The following is a 13,552-nucleotide window of genomic DNA, read 5'->3' as shown; positions in this document are numbered from 1 at the left end:
TTTGAATTTTTACCAAACATCGACTATTATAGAGGCAGGGAGAGAGATCAAAAATTTTGTTCTTGAAATTTATGTCATCATTATGATCTTAAATTCCAGAGGATCTTCCCACGCTTCTTATGTCACACACAGACACAGAGAAAGAGACTTTAAATTTTGACTATAGATTGTACTATATATAGATATATTTATATCAAACATGAATCATGGATTTCGACAGGCATGCAATTTTTTTTAATTAGCAAATTGAGAGCAAAAATTTTGAATATATTCTGATTTGATACAAGATTTGTGTTCTGATAATTTCCCCATGAGATATAGTGAACACCGTAAAGGCCGTTTTGAATTTCTGAAAACTGATACCAGATTCAAATTCAGTGACCCTTAAAAACCCCCGAGTAGCAGTTTTTAGGTGAATCCAGTAACTTTTTGAGAAATCATCCGCCATATTGGATCCGCCATTTTGAATTTTAAAAAAATGATCTCATATTCGTGATCAGCGACCCCAAAAACCCCCGAGTAGCAGTTTTTAGGTGAATCCAGTAACTTTTTGAGAAATCATCCGCCATATTGGATCTGCCATTTTGAATTTCGAAAAACTCACTTTAGGGTTTTCTGGGTCGTAGATTACGAATCCGAGCTCAGTTTTTCGAAATTCAAAATGGCGGATCCAATATGGCAGATGATTTCTCAAAAAGTTACTGGATTCACCTAAAAACTGCTACTCGGGGGTTTTTGGGGTCGCTGATCACGAATATGAGATCGGTTTTTCAAAATTCAAAATGGCGGATCCAATATGGTGGATCATTTTTGAAAAGTTATTGGATTTACCTAAAAACTGTTACTTGGGGGTTTTTGGAGTCGCTGATCACGAATATGAGATTAGTTTTCTAAAATATTTCATATTCAATTATTATCTAAAATTTTAACTAAAATCCATTTTTAAATCAATTTTCATTAAAAAAATTAACAAGAATTAAATTATTTAAATACAAAAATAAATAATTTATTAAATAATTCCCTCCCTTTTTTGTCTTTCGAAGTATTGTTCTTATTTTTCAATTTTTAAAAAATTAAATATTTCTTAAAATTGAACCATCATAAAAAACTTTATCAACAAATTTTTTAGTAATTATATTTTTTCGACGAATTTTAACAAATTTTTTTAGAATAATTACATTTTTCGAAGTTTCTGATGAAAATTATATTAAAAATAATTGAAATTCTAAGATAACTTTTATTATTTATATAAGTAATTCAATACCTGTAAAAAAATTTATTATTCGTTCAAAATAATTAAATTTTGAAATAATTTTCTAAAATAGTAAATATTGAAAATCATTGAATTGAAGAAAATTTTTGAAAATAATTGCAATGTTGCAAAAAAAAATTAAATTTCTATGAAATTTTTATTATTTTCATGAAAACAATTAAATGTTTGCGTTGAATTATATTAAAATTTGTTTAATAATTGAATTCTTTCGGCAAATTTTATGAAAACAAGGAAATATTGAAATTCATTGAATTGAGGAAAATTTTCGAGAATAATTGAAATTTTGCCAAGAATTTTATTTAAAATTTTTGAAAATAATTGAATTTCGCTTAAGAATTTTATTGTTTATAAAGATAATTGAAATGTTGACAAGAATTTTTTCAAAATTTATAAACATAATTGAATTTTTGCGAAGAATTTTATTACTTTTGTAAATAATTGAATTTCTCCAATTATTTTTAACTTATCCAAAATTCAATTTTTTAAAAATTGAAAAATAAGTACAAAATTTTGAAGAATAAAAGAGGTGGGGGGATTATAAAAACAAAAGTTCAAAATACAAGAGAGGTGGGGGGAGATTATAAAACCAAAGTTCAAAAAAACAAGAGAGGTGGGGGGGATTATAAAAACGAAAACCTCGAAAGACAAAAAAAGAGGGGGAATTGTAAACAAAATTCTAAAATATACAAGAAAAGAGGGACAAAACTAAAAAAAATAAAAATTCGCTGAGAAGAAGAAGAAAGAGAGAAATAGTGAGAGAGAAGGGGTATAATATCGCAAATGTTTATAAGAAGTGGGGGAAAAAAGTAAAAAGGAGTGGGGAGGGGGAGGGATGGCAGGGTGAGATTGAACAGAACAGGAGGTACGCGTTACTCTCCATCCTAATCAAGCAATAACTATTTGTCAGTTCCCCGAGCAACCTAAATCCAAGCTAATTCGACATCCGTGTCGGACACAGATTCACTATCAGGTATCTCTTTCTATCTGGACGACAGCATATTCGCATTAGCCCGTGCCGCAACCCACGCTCGATCGACTCTCGGCCACCACCGGCAGTTTCTCCCTTCTCTCTATATATATATACATATATGTTTATATATATATATAAATGTACTCTCCACCCTCCTACTCTCTTTCATCCCCTTCCACTGGCCACCTTTCTCATGGGCTAAGTGCACCATACACTCATACATGCACGACTCGTAGTACCAGATCTCGATGCATCAGGGACACCATTATATCTGTATATACATACATATATACCAGAAAGAGCTTTTCCTCTCATCGTAAAAAGAAAGAAAAATCTCCTGGTTAGCACTCTCACGAATAACGGAAATGATGAATAAGGATTTTCAATTCTGCTTTTCATTTTCATTTGGGAAATTTTCTTTTTAAAGATGATGAAATAATTTGAGGGGTTAATTTTAGTTTAATGCTATTTATTAGTTTGCATAGAAAAGAAAAAGGTTAAGAAACAAGTCTCAAGTGAATTTGTAACTTTTTGAAAAATCATCCGCCATTTTGAATCCGCCATTTTTAATTTCAAAAAACTGAGCTCAGATTCGTAATCAGCGACCACAAAAACCCCCGAATAACAAGTTTCAGATGAAACCGTTAACTTTTTAAAAAATCGTCCGCCATATTGGAGCCGCCATTTTGAATATTGAAAAAGTAACATTTAATTCGTAATCAGCGACCCCAAAAACCCCCGAGTTACAGTTTTTAGGTGAATCCAATGGCTTTTTGAAAAATGGACCGCCATATTGGATCCGCCACTTTGAATATTGAAAAACTAACATTCAATTCGTAATCAGTGACCCCAAAAACCCCCGAGTTACAGTTTTTAGGTGAATCTAATAACTTTTTGAAAAAATCGACCGCCATATTGGATCCGCCATTTTTAATTTCGAAAAACTGAGCTCGTATTCGTAATCTACGACACGAAAAACCACCGAGTAACAATTTTTAGATGAAATCAGTAACTTTTTGAAAAATCATTCATATATCGTATTATACATCAGTTTTTCAAAATTCAAAATGGCGGATCCAATATGGCGGACGATTTTTTAAAAAGTTACTGGATTCGTTCAAAACTTGTTACTTGGGGGTTTTTGGGGTCACTGACTTTGAATCCGATAATAGTTTTCCAAAATTCAAGAACGCGTTTCCTAGGGGATTATTGGGCTCATTGAATTTGACTCAATGCTCATTTTTTCGAAATTCAAAATGGCGGTTCCAAAATGGCGGATAATTTTTCAAAAAGTTACTAGATTCACTTAAAAACTGTTACTCAGGGGTTTTTGGGGTCGCTGATCACGAATATGAGATCGGCTTTTCAAAATTGAAAATGGCGGACGATTTTTCAAAAAGTTACTGGATTCGTCTGAAACTTGTTACTTGGGGGTTTTTGGGGTCGCTGGTAACGAATCCAATGTTAAATTTTCAAAATTTTAAATGGTGGATTCAATATGGCGTCAAAAGAAATTGAAAACAATCTCATGACTTAGGGAAAAAATCGAGGAAACTGACAAAATTTTAAAAAAAATTGTTTTTTGCTTTTTTTGAATATTTTTCGCAAGAGGGAAAAAAGAGGTCCTCTTTCACCCTTCTCCTCTCTTTCTTCTCCATAACGGACGTATTGAGTCGCACTTCTCCATTTCTCTCTTCATTCATTAACGTAACACGATTTATCAATTAGCGTAAAAGGCAACGATAGATAGTTGTTCTGATATGTTGCTTCCCCCCATCTCTCTCTCTCTCTCTCTCTCTCTCTCTCTCTCTCTCTCAATATATATGTATATATACATTCCAACTTCCCCTTCCATCTTTTACAGAGTACCTCCCTCCAAACGTCAATTTTATATACACGTGTGCCTCATATAGGAACACTGGGCGCGCATATATGAGCGAAGGGTTGCAAGAGTTTCATTAATGGAAAAGTAGGATTTAGGATTTTAAGTGCGTTTCCGAGTCCACGTTTAGTTCACTTCTCGAATAGTACAGTATATATATATATAGTAACTTTAATAGCTCCTTATTCGAATATCCTTAGCTTAGAAATCGAAGTCCATGATTCTAAGGTTTTTTTTATAAATGTACATCTCAGAAAGGACAAAAAATTGAAACATGCTAGGTCGTCTAAAACCTCTAAATTATTATTTCTAAAAATTTCCTCCGATTTTTATATTTTACTCGCCATATTGTATCCACCATTTTGAATTTTGAAAATCTAACAGTGGATTCGTTATAAGCGACCCCAAAAACCCCCGAGTAATAAGTTTCAGACGATTCCAGTAACTTTTTTAAAAATCGTCCGCCATATTGAATTCGCCTTTTTGAATTTTGAAAAACCGACCTCATATTCGTGATCAGCGACCCCAAAAACCTCCGAGTAACAAGTTTCAGACGAATCCAGTAACTTTTTGAAAAATCTTTTGCCATTTTGAATCCGCCATTTTAAATTTTGAAAAACCGATCTCATATTCGTGATCAGCGACCCCAAAAACCTCTGAGTAACAGTTTTTAAGTGAATCCAGTAACTTTTTGAAAAATCATACGCCATATTGGATCCGCCATTTTGAATTTCGAAAAAATGAGCATTGAGTCAAATTCAATGAGCCTAATAATCCCCTAGGAAACGCGTTCTTGAATTTTGGAAAACTAATATCGGATTCAAAGTCAGTGACCCCAAAAACCCCCAAGTAACAAGTTTTGAACGAATCCAGTAACTTTTTAAAAAATCGTCCCCCATATTGGATCCGCCATTTTGAATTTTAAAAAACTGATGTAGAATTCGATTTATGAACGATTTTTCCAAAAGTTAATGAATTCATCTAAATGTTGTTACTCGGGGGTTTTCGGGGTCGTAGATTACAAATCCGAGCTCAGTTTTTCAAAATTCAAAATGGCGGATCCAATATGGCAGACGGATTTTCAAATAGTTACTGGATTCACCTAAAAACTGTTACACGGGGGTTTTTGGGGTCGCTGATTACGAATTTAATATTAATTTTTCAAAATTTAAAATGGCGGATTCAATATGGCGGATGATTTTTCAAAACTTACTGTATTGATCTAAAACTAGATACGCGGGGGTTTTTGGGGTTACTGAATTTAAATTTGTCATCAGTTTTTCGAAATTCAAAATGTCCTTCACTCGGCAGTTGAAATTGAAATATTAATTTAATTTATTGCCTTCTTTCGTCAATTCTTAAAATGTTCAAATGTTCAAAAATTTCTTTCTTTGTTCCTTATCCATGAATTTAGTGTAAATTTGTCGTTCTATTTAGAAATAACCAAAATGTTTGGCACGTGAGAAGATAATTAGTTGTCATGGGATTAATTTTGTCTGTTTCCTTCTTTTTTCTTCTTTTATACACGTATAGAAGAAGATTTATTGAATGTTTTCTTTGCAGTTACCGCAGAGAGTCTGACAACTCGAGTTCATTCAGTCTTCAATCTCCTCGATACTCACCAAGTGAGAACCACTTTAGATTAGAGCTCTCGCGTTTGAGATAAGGCGCGCGCCTACTGATGGATTCCGTACACGACAGATATTAGTGAATAGTCAGATATCACCTCGTGTATATGTTACTAGTGCAATCACACGCACTTGAGAGATTTCCATCCCACGCGTTTTAAAAGATATTAATCAGAAGCTGTGAATGAAGCGAAAAGAGGGGAAAAAGAAAGAGAGGGAAACGGAGAGGGAGAAAATTAATTAATCAGATTTTTTTCTTTTGCAAAAAAAATAAAAATTTTCCGACAACGACGACAAGTGAAAGATGAATATCGAAAAGCTCTCTATATATATTTGGATAAACCGCAAAACCACCAATTATGCCGATCGAGGGCAAACGAACGCTTTAGTAGGTGTGACGGGAGACAACAGGTTGAATTAATTGACAAAGATAGCATTTTCCGCGTCGCTGTACCTAAACGCAAATATTCGATTGCGTTTCGAGGCTGTTGTGTTATATATACATATAGTGAGTTGAGGGCTCTGCCATACAGGTTCGGTTGGACGAACACATTTTAATCAATTCCATTAGTATCCCACGTAACTGTCCCGCAACCTCTATATCATACATGCGGCTTCATTATTATCAGAAAATTTTCCCGCATTATAATTATGAGCGTGAATGAAAAAAAAATTCGACAACAACGAAAAAAGCCTAAAAGGCGAGAAAAAGCGATAAATTACATCAAATCTGTTATTTCAGTATTAAACGACTTATAATATCTTTTATGTTTGTTTTAACTATTATATGGCTTGGGCGAGACTTAGACGATCTGTTATTAATTATTAGAATGTCATTTTCAAGTGACTTAGTGGATATACAGGAAGAGTTTTATGTGCAGATTCCTGCACCGACATTTACCGACACTTGTTAGTCCAGACTCAAATCATAGAAGCAATTTCGGTTTACAGATTTCTGCATCGACATTTACCGACAATTTTTGATCCAGACTCAAACCGTAGGCGGTAAGTTTTATCTACAGATTTCTGCACCGACATTTATCGACACTATTTAGCCGAGACTCAAACCACAAGGAGTCAAGTTCTGTCTACAGATTCCTGCACCGTCATTTATCGACACTTTTTAACTCAAACTTAAACCCACAATGTGAGAAAGAAGGGAGAGTTCTATCTACAGGTTCCTATACCGACACTTACCGACCCTTTTTTAGTCGAGGCTCAAGTTATAGTAACCGAGTTTTTTCTACAGATTCCTGTACCAACATTTATCGACACTTTGTAGGCTATACTCAAGCCATAGAAGGCGTTTTCTAAATACAGATTCCTGCACCGACATTTACCTACTCTTTTAAATCCAGACTAAAATCGTAGGCGTCAAGATTTTTCTACAGATTTCTGCACCGACATTTATCGACACTTTTTAGCCGAGACTCTAATCACAGCTGTCTAGATATATCTGCAGATTCCTGCACCGTCATTACCGATACTTCTTAAACGAAACATAAACCCATGATGTGAGAGAAAAAGTGGTTTCTATCTACAGATTCCTGTATCGACATTTACCGACAATTTTTTAGTACATACTTAGCTAGTTTTCTCTACAGATTCCTGTATCAACATTTATCTACAATTTGTAGGCTAGACTCAAGGCATAGAAGGCGTTTTCTAACTATAGATTCCTGTACCAACATTTATCGACAGTTTTTAGCCCATACTCAACCACAGGGTTTTCGGTGGCGCTGATAACGAATCCAATGTTAAATTTTCAAAATTCAAAATGGCGGATCCAATATGGCGGACATGAAAATTTAGAATCAATCAGATTTGCTTGGAAATTACCACTCGGGGGTTTTTGGGGTCGCTAATCACGAATATGAAATCAGTTTTTCAAAATTCAAAATGGTGGATCCAATATGGCGACTAAAATTTGAAAGTCAGAAAAAATCTCCAGAAATTGTGACTCAGGGGTTTTTGAGGGCGCTGATAACGAATCCAATGTTAGATTTGCAAAATTCAAAATGGCAGATCCAATATGGCGACTAAAATATAAAAAGCGTGGAAAATTTGTAGAAATAATGTCTCAGAGGTTTTCGACGACGTTGATTACGAATATAAATATAGATTTCCTTCTCCTCTTCTAAAAAAATTATTCTTCATAACGTAAAAGAATTTTCTTCGTCATAATTGAAATTGTGGCAAAATATTCATCTTCTAATTTAATTAAAAAAAATTTTTTTCGCCTTTCGATCGTTATTTTATTAGCCTACAATTTATACGTATATATACTATACACACAACACATGCACATGAAAATTTGTATAAATTTAGTGTTTACAGTGACATTACAGTTTGTCAGTGTGACGTCATCACTACGGTTTACACACGCCAATCATCGGTCAACTAATTGGTCGGTACTCCGCAACCGATTCCACGCTTCATCGATTCGGTACGCTTGAAAATCACAGGCTTTTCCTGAATATTGTGATAAATGGCGCGTGCTTGTATTTGCCATTCTCCTATATACGCTTTCATACACACTCAAATAAATATATATACATATACATAGATATACGCAGTCGCTTCATCGACATTTTAAGCGTTCGTTCAGCTGGAGTACGTTTCACTATACTGTATTATCTAATCTCAATTCGACACTCCAATTTCATCTAATTTCATTAACATCAACTTGAAATATCGTTTCAAAATTAATTTTCGCAATTGGAATACATTTTTTTTATTTTCCAATTTTCTTCTGTTTTTTTATTTTTTCATTCTATTTCACTCAAAATTATTACTTTAAAATACTATATTATTATAATGTACTACTATTAGAATTTATTCAGGTGAATCTAATGACTATTTGTAAAATTAGCCGTCATATTGGATCCCTCATTTTGAATTTTGAAAAACTGAACTCGAATATTCGTAATTAGCGACCTGAAAACCCCCCAACTGATAATTTATAGATGAATTCAGTAACTTTTTGAAAAATCATCCACCATATTGGATCCGCGATTTGGAATTTTAAAAAACTAATATTAAATTCGTTATCAGCGACCCCAAAAACCCCCGAGTAACACTTTTTAGGAAAATTTAATAACTTTTTGAAAAATCGTCCGCCATATTTGATCCGCCATTTTGAATTTTGAAAAACTAATATTAAATTCGTAATCAGCGACCCAAAAAACCCCCGAGTAACAGTTTTTAGGCAAATCTAATAACGTTTTGAAAAATTGTTTGCCATATTTGATCCGCCATTTTGATTTTTGAAAATCTGACATTGAATTCGTAATCAGCGACCCCAAAAACCCATGTGTGACGATTTTTATTAATTTTTATTAACCTTGTATATTTCTAGACCTTTATTTTAATGTTTACATACATTTTGGATTCGAGGGTTTTCGGGGTCGTAGATTACGAACCCGAGCTCGGTTTTTCAAAATTCAAAATGGCGGATCCAATATGGCGGACGATTTTTTCAAAAAGTTACTGGATTCACCTAGAAACTGCTACTCGGGGGTTTTTGGGGTCGCTGATCACGAATATGAGATCGGTTTTTCAAAATTCAAAATGGCGGATTCAATATGGCGGACGATTTTTCAAAAAGTTACTGGATTCACCTAAAAACTGCTACTCGGGGGTTTTTGGGGTCACTGATTACGAATCCGACTTTAGAATTTCAATATTAAAAAAGCAGCGTGTATATGAAGGGAAAATAATGAAAAGTAGACTTTTTAGCTACCAAAAGGCGGGAGTAATTTTCGGATTCAGAGAAAAATATGTTAAGCCTTTTAAAAATTTTTTTATCGAGTAACTTTCGTATGAAAAAAATTACGAAGTTAATCATCGACAATTAGTGAAGCTTTAATGCTCGACGATATTGTTAAATGATAAAATGGTTGAGGAGAGAAGTGCGGGCGGGTTTGAATTGTGAGAAAAAAGATTAAAAATATAAATAAATAAATAAAATAGATGCCTCGGTGACGACCTGGAGAGTGTCGCTAATGAACTGGTCTCTCCCGTTTCTCTATCTCTTTCTCTCTGTCGTTCTCAGCCAACCTCAATCGCACTTTCGGTATAGTGTATACATATACATGTATATATTCAACCGGTCTTCATTATACTTCTTTTCAGTGTCGTTAATTGCACACGCATACATAAATATACATTAATGCCGCCCGATTCAGTTAATATAAATCTCTTCTAAAAGAATTTTTTTCTTCCATTCATTTCCATTTTAACCAAAAGAAATTAGTGATATACTGTTTATTAAATTCTTCCCCTTAAAAAATTGTATTCTCCTTCTTAAAATTCATTTAAGAAATTTAAAAGAAAACGTCGGTAAATTATTATTCATACTAATCGTTTTTATCCATCATCGGTAAATTAATTTTTTGGTAATCTTTTTTTTTCAACAGTCGGTAAGAAATCGTTAATTTATCGACTGTACTGTAATTATTATTTTGAATTTCTTCTTGAATTATTATTTAGAAGGTTCTTCTAAATAGGCTTCTTTTTCCTACCGTCGGTAACTGTTGGTAATAATTATCTGCAATGGACGTCGATAACTGTAGGTTAATAATCCTGTAACCGTTCTTTCCTTTCTTTCTACTGTCGATAATTGTCGGAATTTATTACCTGTAATCCCTCTTCAGATGTCGATGATTGTTCATAAATAATTTTTGCATTTCAATTACCTACTGTCGATAATAATCGATAAACGCTATCTGTAATCGTTTTTACCAACGGTCGATAACTGTCGGTAATAGATTTCTGAAAAATACTTCTTCGACTTCTTTTCCCTGCCATCGGTAACTATCGGTAACAGGTATCTGCAATCGGTTAGTCATATGTCGATAATTGTCGGTAAATAATTTCTACAATCGTATTTTCTACTGTCAATAACTAATTTTTGCAATCCTTTTTTTTACTAACTGTTGGCAATAGATATTTTCAACTCTAAACTATTTAATTTTTCCCACGATAACAAAATTTTTTTGCAAAAATAAAAATGTAAGGAATAAATTTTGCTAGTTGATGAATGGAAATAAATAAAATAAATCTTATGAAGTAGAAATTTTTCGCTGGGTAATTCTGTAAATTTTGATTGAATATAGAAAGAGAGAGAGGGAGAGAGAGATCGAGTTATAATGGCGAGTGAATGAATCAAACATGCAGACATCGAAGGAATTTCCTATCAATTAGGGGGACAGGTTTCCTCCCGTTGGTGGCGACGAGGTGCCTTTTTTTCGTCGCCCTTATCCTGGAGAATCCTGTTTCTCTCGCCTGTGTGTACAGTTAGTCGCTTTAACTGCGCGCAACAAACCAACCAATCGTTATATGTCGCCACTTCCTAAGAAATTCAAACTTAATGGAGATTATTGTCCTGCAATTTTATTGTATAATACAAAACCAACTTTATATGTACTCTCTACTACTTAATAATTTATCAAATCTAGTGAATTGATTTTTTTTGTTAATAAATATTTTTTACTCAAATTTTACTTAAAATTCTATTTTCATAAAAAGTAGAGAATTAATTAAAATTTTTTCCCAAAATGGTTCCACTATTTTGAATTTTAAAAATCTGATATCGGATTCGTGATCAGCGACCCCAAAAACCCCCGAGGAACAGTTTTTAGGTGAGACTAGTAACTTTTTGAAAAATCATCCGCCATATTGGATCCGCCATTTTAAATTTTGAAAAACTGACCTCATATTCGTGATCAGCTACCCCAAAAACCCCCGAGTAACAGTTTTTAGGTAAAACTAATAAGTTTTTGAAAAATCGTCCGCCATATTGCATCCGCCATTTTGAATTTTGAAAAACTTACATTGAATTCGTAATCAGTGATCCTTATTACCCCCAAGTAAACGCTTTATTGAATTTTGGAAAAATAATAAAGAATTCAGATTCTGTGACTACAAAAACCCCCGTATAACAAGTTTTAGACGAATCCAGTAACTTTTGAAAAAATCGTCCGCCATATTTGATCCGTCATTTTGAATTTTGAAAAACTGACGTAGAATTCGAATTACAGATGATTTTTTCAAAAGTTACTGAATTCATCTGAATCTTGTTACTCGGGGGTTTTCGGGGTCGTAGATTACGAATCCAAGGTCAGTTTTTAGAAATTCAAAATGGCGGATCCAATATGGCGGACGATTTTAAAAAAAATTATTAGATTCACCTAAAAACTGTTACTCGGGGGTTTTCGAAGTCGTAGATTACGAATCCGAGCTCTGTTTTTCGAAATTCAAAATGGCGGATCCAGTATGGCGGATGATTTTTCAAAAAGTTACTGGATTCACCTAAAAACTGCTACTCGGGGGTTTTTGGGGTCGCTGATCACGAATATGAGATCAGTTTTTTAAAATTTAAAATGGCGGATCTAATATGGCGGACGACTTTTGAAAAATTTAGCTAAATTGTTTGGAACATTGTTACTCGGGGGTTTCTGGGTCACTGAATTCAAATTTGGTATCAGTTTTTCAAAATTCAAAACGCCCTCTACTCGGGACTATAAATTGCAATAATAATATATAATTTCACAGTTTTTTAACTATTAATTAAAAATATAAAAAAATAATATAATTATGAATAAAATAAATAAATTTAAACACTGTTGAAATATTAATTTTTGTTTTTCAACTATCACATTATAATTCAGCGCTATGGTACTTAATATAAAATGTAAAATTATATTGTTACACACGGAACCGGCTCGTTTTCAATCGCGAATGTCATTTGCAATCGTTAAGCACACCGCCATTGCCATCATGCGAGATCGTGAAATAAAGTTTTGCTTCATTTGGCCTTCGCGAGAGTCAAATCACAGCAGCAGCATTGCCAAGAAGGAAGCACCTTTAATGCAAATCATTAGGTGAAACTAATTTCTTAATGCCCTCTGATAAATTGAATTCCTAATGAAATTAATCCTACGGCTCTTAAATAACATTTATCGTCCTTTCCAATGAGGACAAAAAAGAAAGAAATTCGACAAAAAATTTATTTTTAAAACCGTCCTCGACAAAAAGTGAACTTTGTAATTATATTCATCAATTAAGATATTCAACCTCGCTTTTCTTTATCAATTATTAACTTTTTTTTATCAATTATTAACATTTTTATTTATTTTCTGTTACAGCTGACACCTGAAAGGAGAACAAGAAAAATCGATCGACAATAATTGAAGTGAGTCGTTTTAATTTAATACGCAATTAAATATTATAATTATATACAAAAAGATTATATTTAAAGCAAATGTTAATCTTTTTTTAAGATTAAAAAATACATTTAAAAATTAGTTGTAAGAATTGTATTTTTTTTTTTGTTTAAATAAAATGAGAAAGTCTTTAAGAGAGTAAGTGAGACGGGAAAATGGGGGAGAGGAAAGAAAAAATCTTAACAAACTGAAGATAAGTTCGAAAGACACGAGTCTTGCCCGCACGTTTCTTGAAGCTAAGTTGCTCGACACGGATAGGCGAAATTTATGCGAAAGATAATGATAAGGGGGGTGGCTTTCCTTCTCTCTTGTTTGCACCTTGTTTTAGGCGGTTGGCTAAGGATGGAAATACAAGAACAGAAACATATATATATATATATATATATATATACACTCGTAAACATAATCATTGTAAATTATTGTTCGTTACTTCTGTCATAGTGAGTTCTAGGGATTTGATAATGGTCTCGAAACACTCCAAGTTCAATGATCTTTTTTAAACCATTTAAGGAAAACTAGAAAGTGTAACAATAACAAATTTGTTTTCTAAAACTGCCTCTTATTCACTTTTTC

The 13,552-nt window shown here is 33.1% G+C and overlaps 1 long non-coding RNA gene across 1 annotated transcript in view; it reads left to right on the top strand.

Moving 5' to 3' along the window:
• The window catches only part of LOC122512708, a 155,726-nt gene extending 142,774 nt beyond the window's left edge, over window positions 1-12,952 (top strand). Inside the window, exon 4 of the long non-coding RNA XR_006302657.1 lies at window positions 12,902-12,952. This is a non-coding gene — a long non-coding RNA (uncharacterized LOC122512708). The remainder of the gene's footprint in view (window positions 1-12,901) is intronic.
• The last annotated feature ends 600 nt before the right edge of the window (window positions 12,953-13,552 follow it).

Source organism: Leptopilina heterotoma, unplaced genomic scaffold (assembly GCF_015476425.1).
Source record: "Leptopilina heterotoma isolate Lh14 unplaced genomic scaffold, ASM1547642v1 Lhet_123, whole genome shotgun sequence".
NCBI classification, from domain to species: Eukaryota; Metazoa; Arthropoda; class Insecta; order Hymenoptera; family Figitidae; genus Leptopilina; species Leptopilina heterotoma.
The sequence above is the reverse complement of the archived record's forward strand: the minus strand, read 5'-3'. Positions and strand labels throughout refer to the sequence as shown.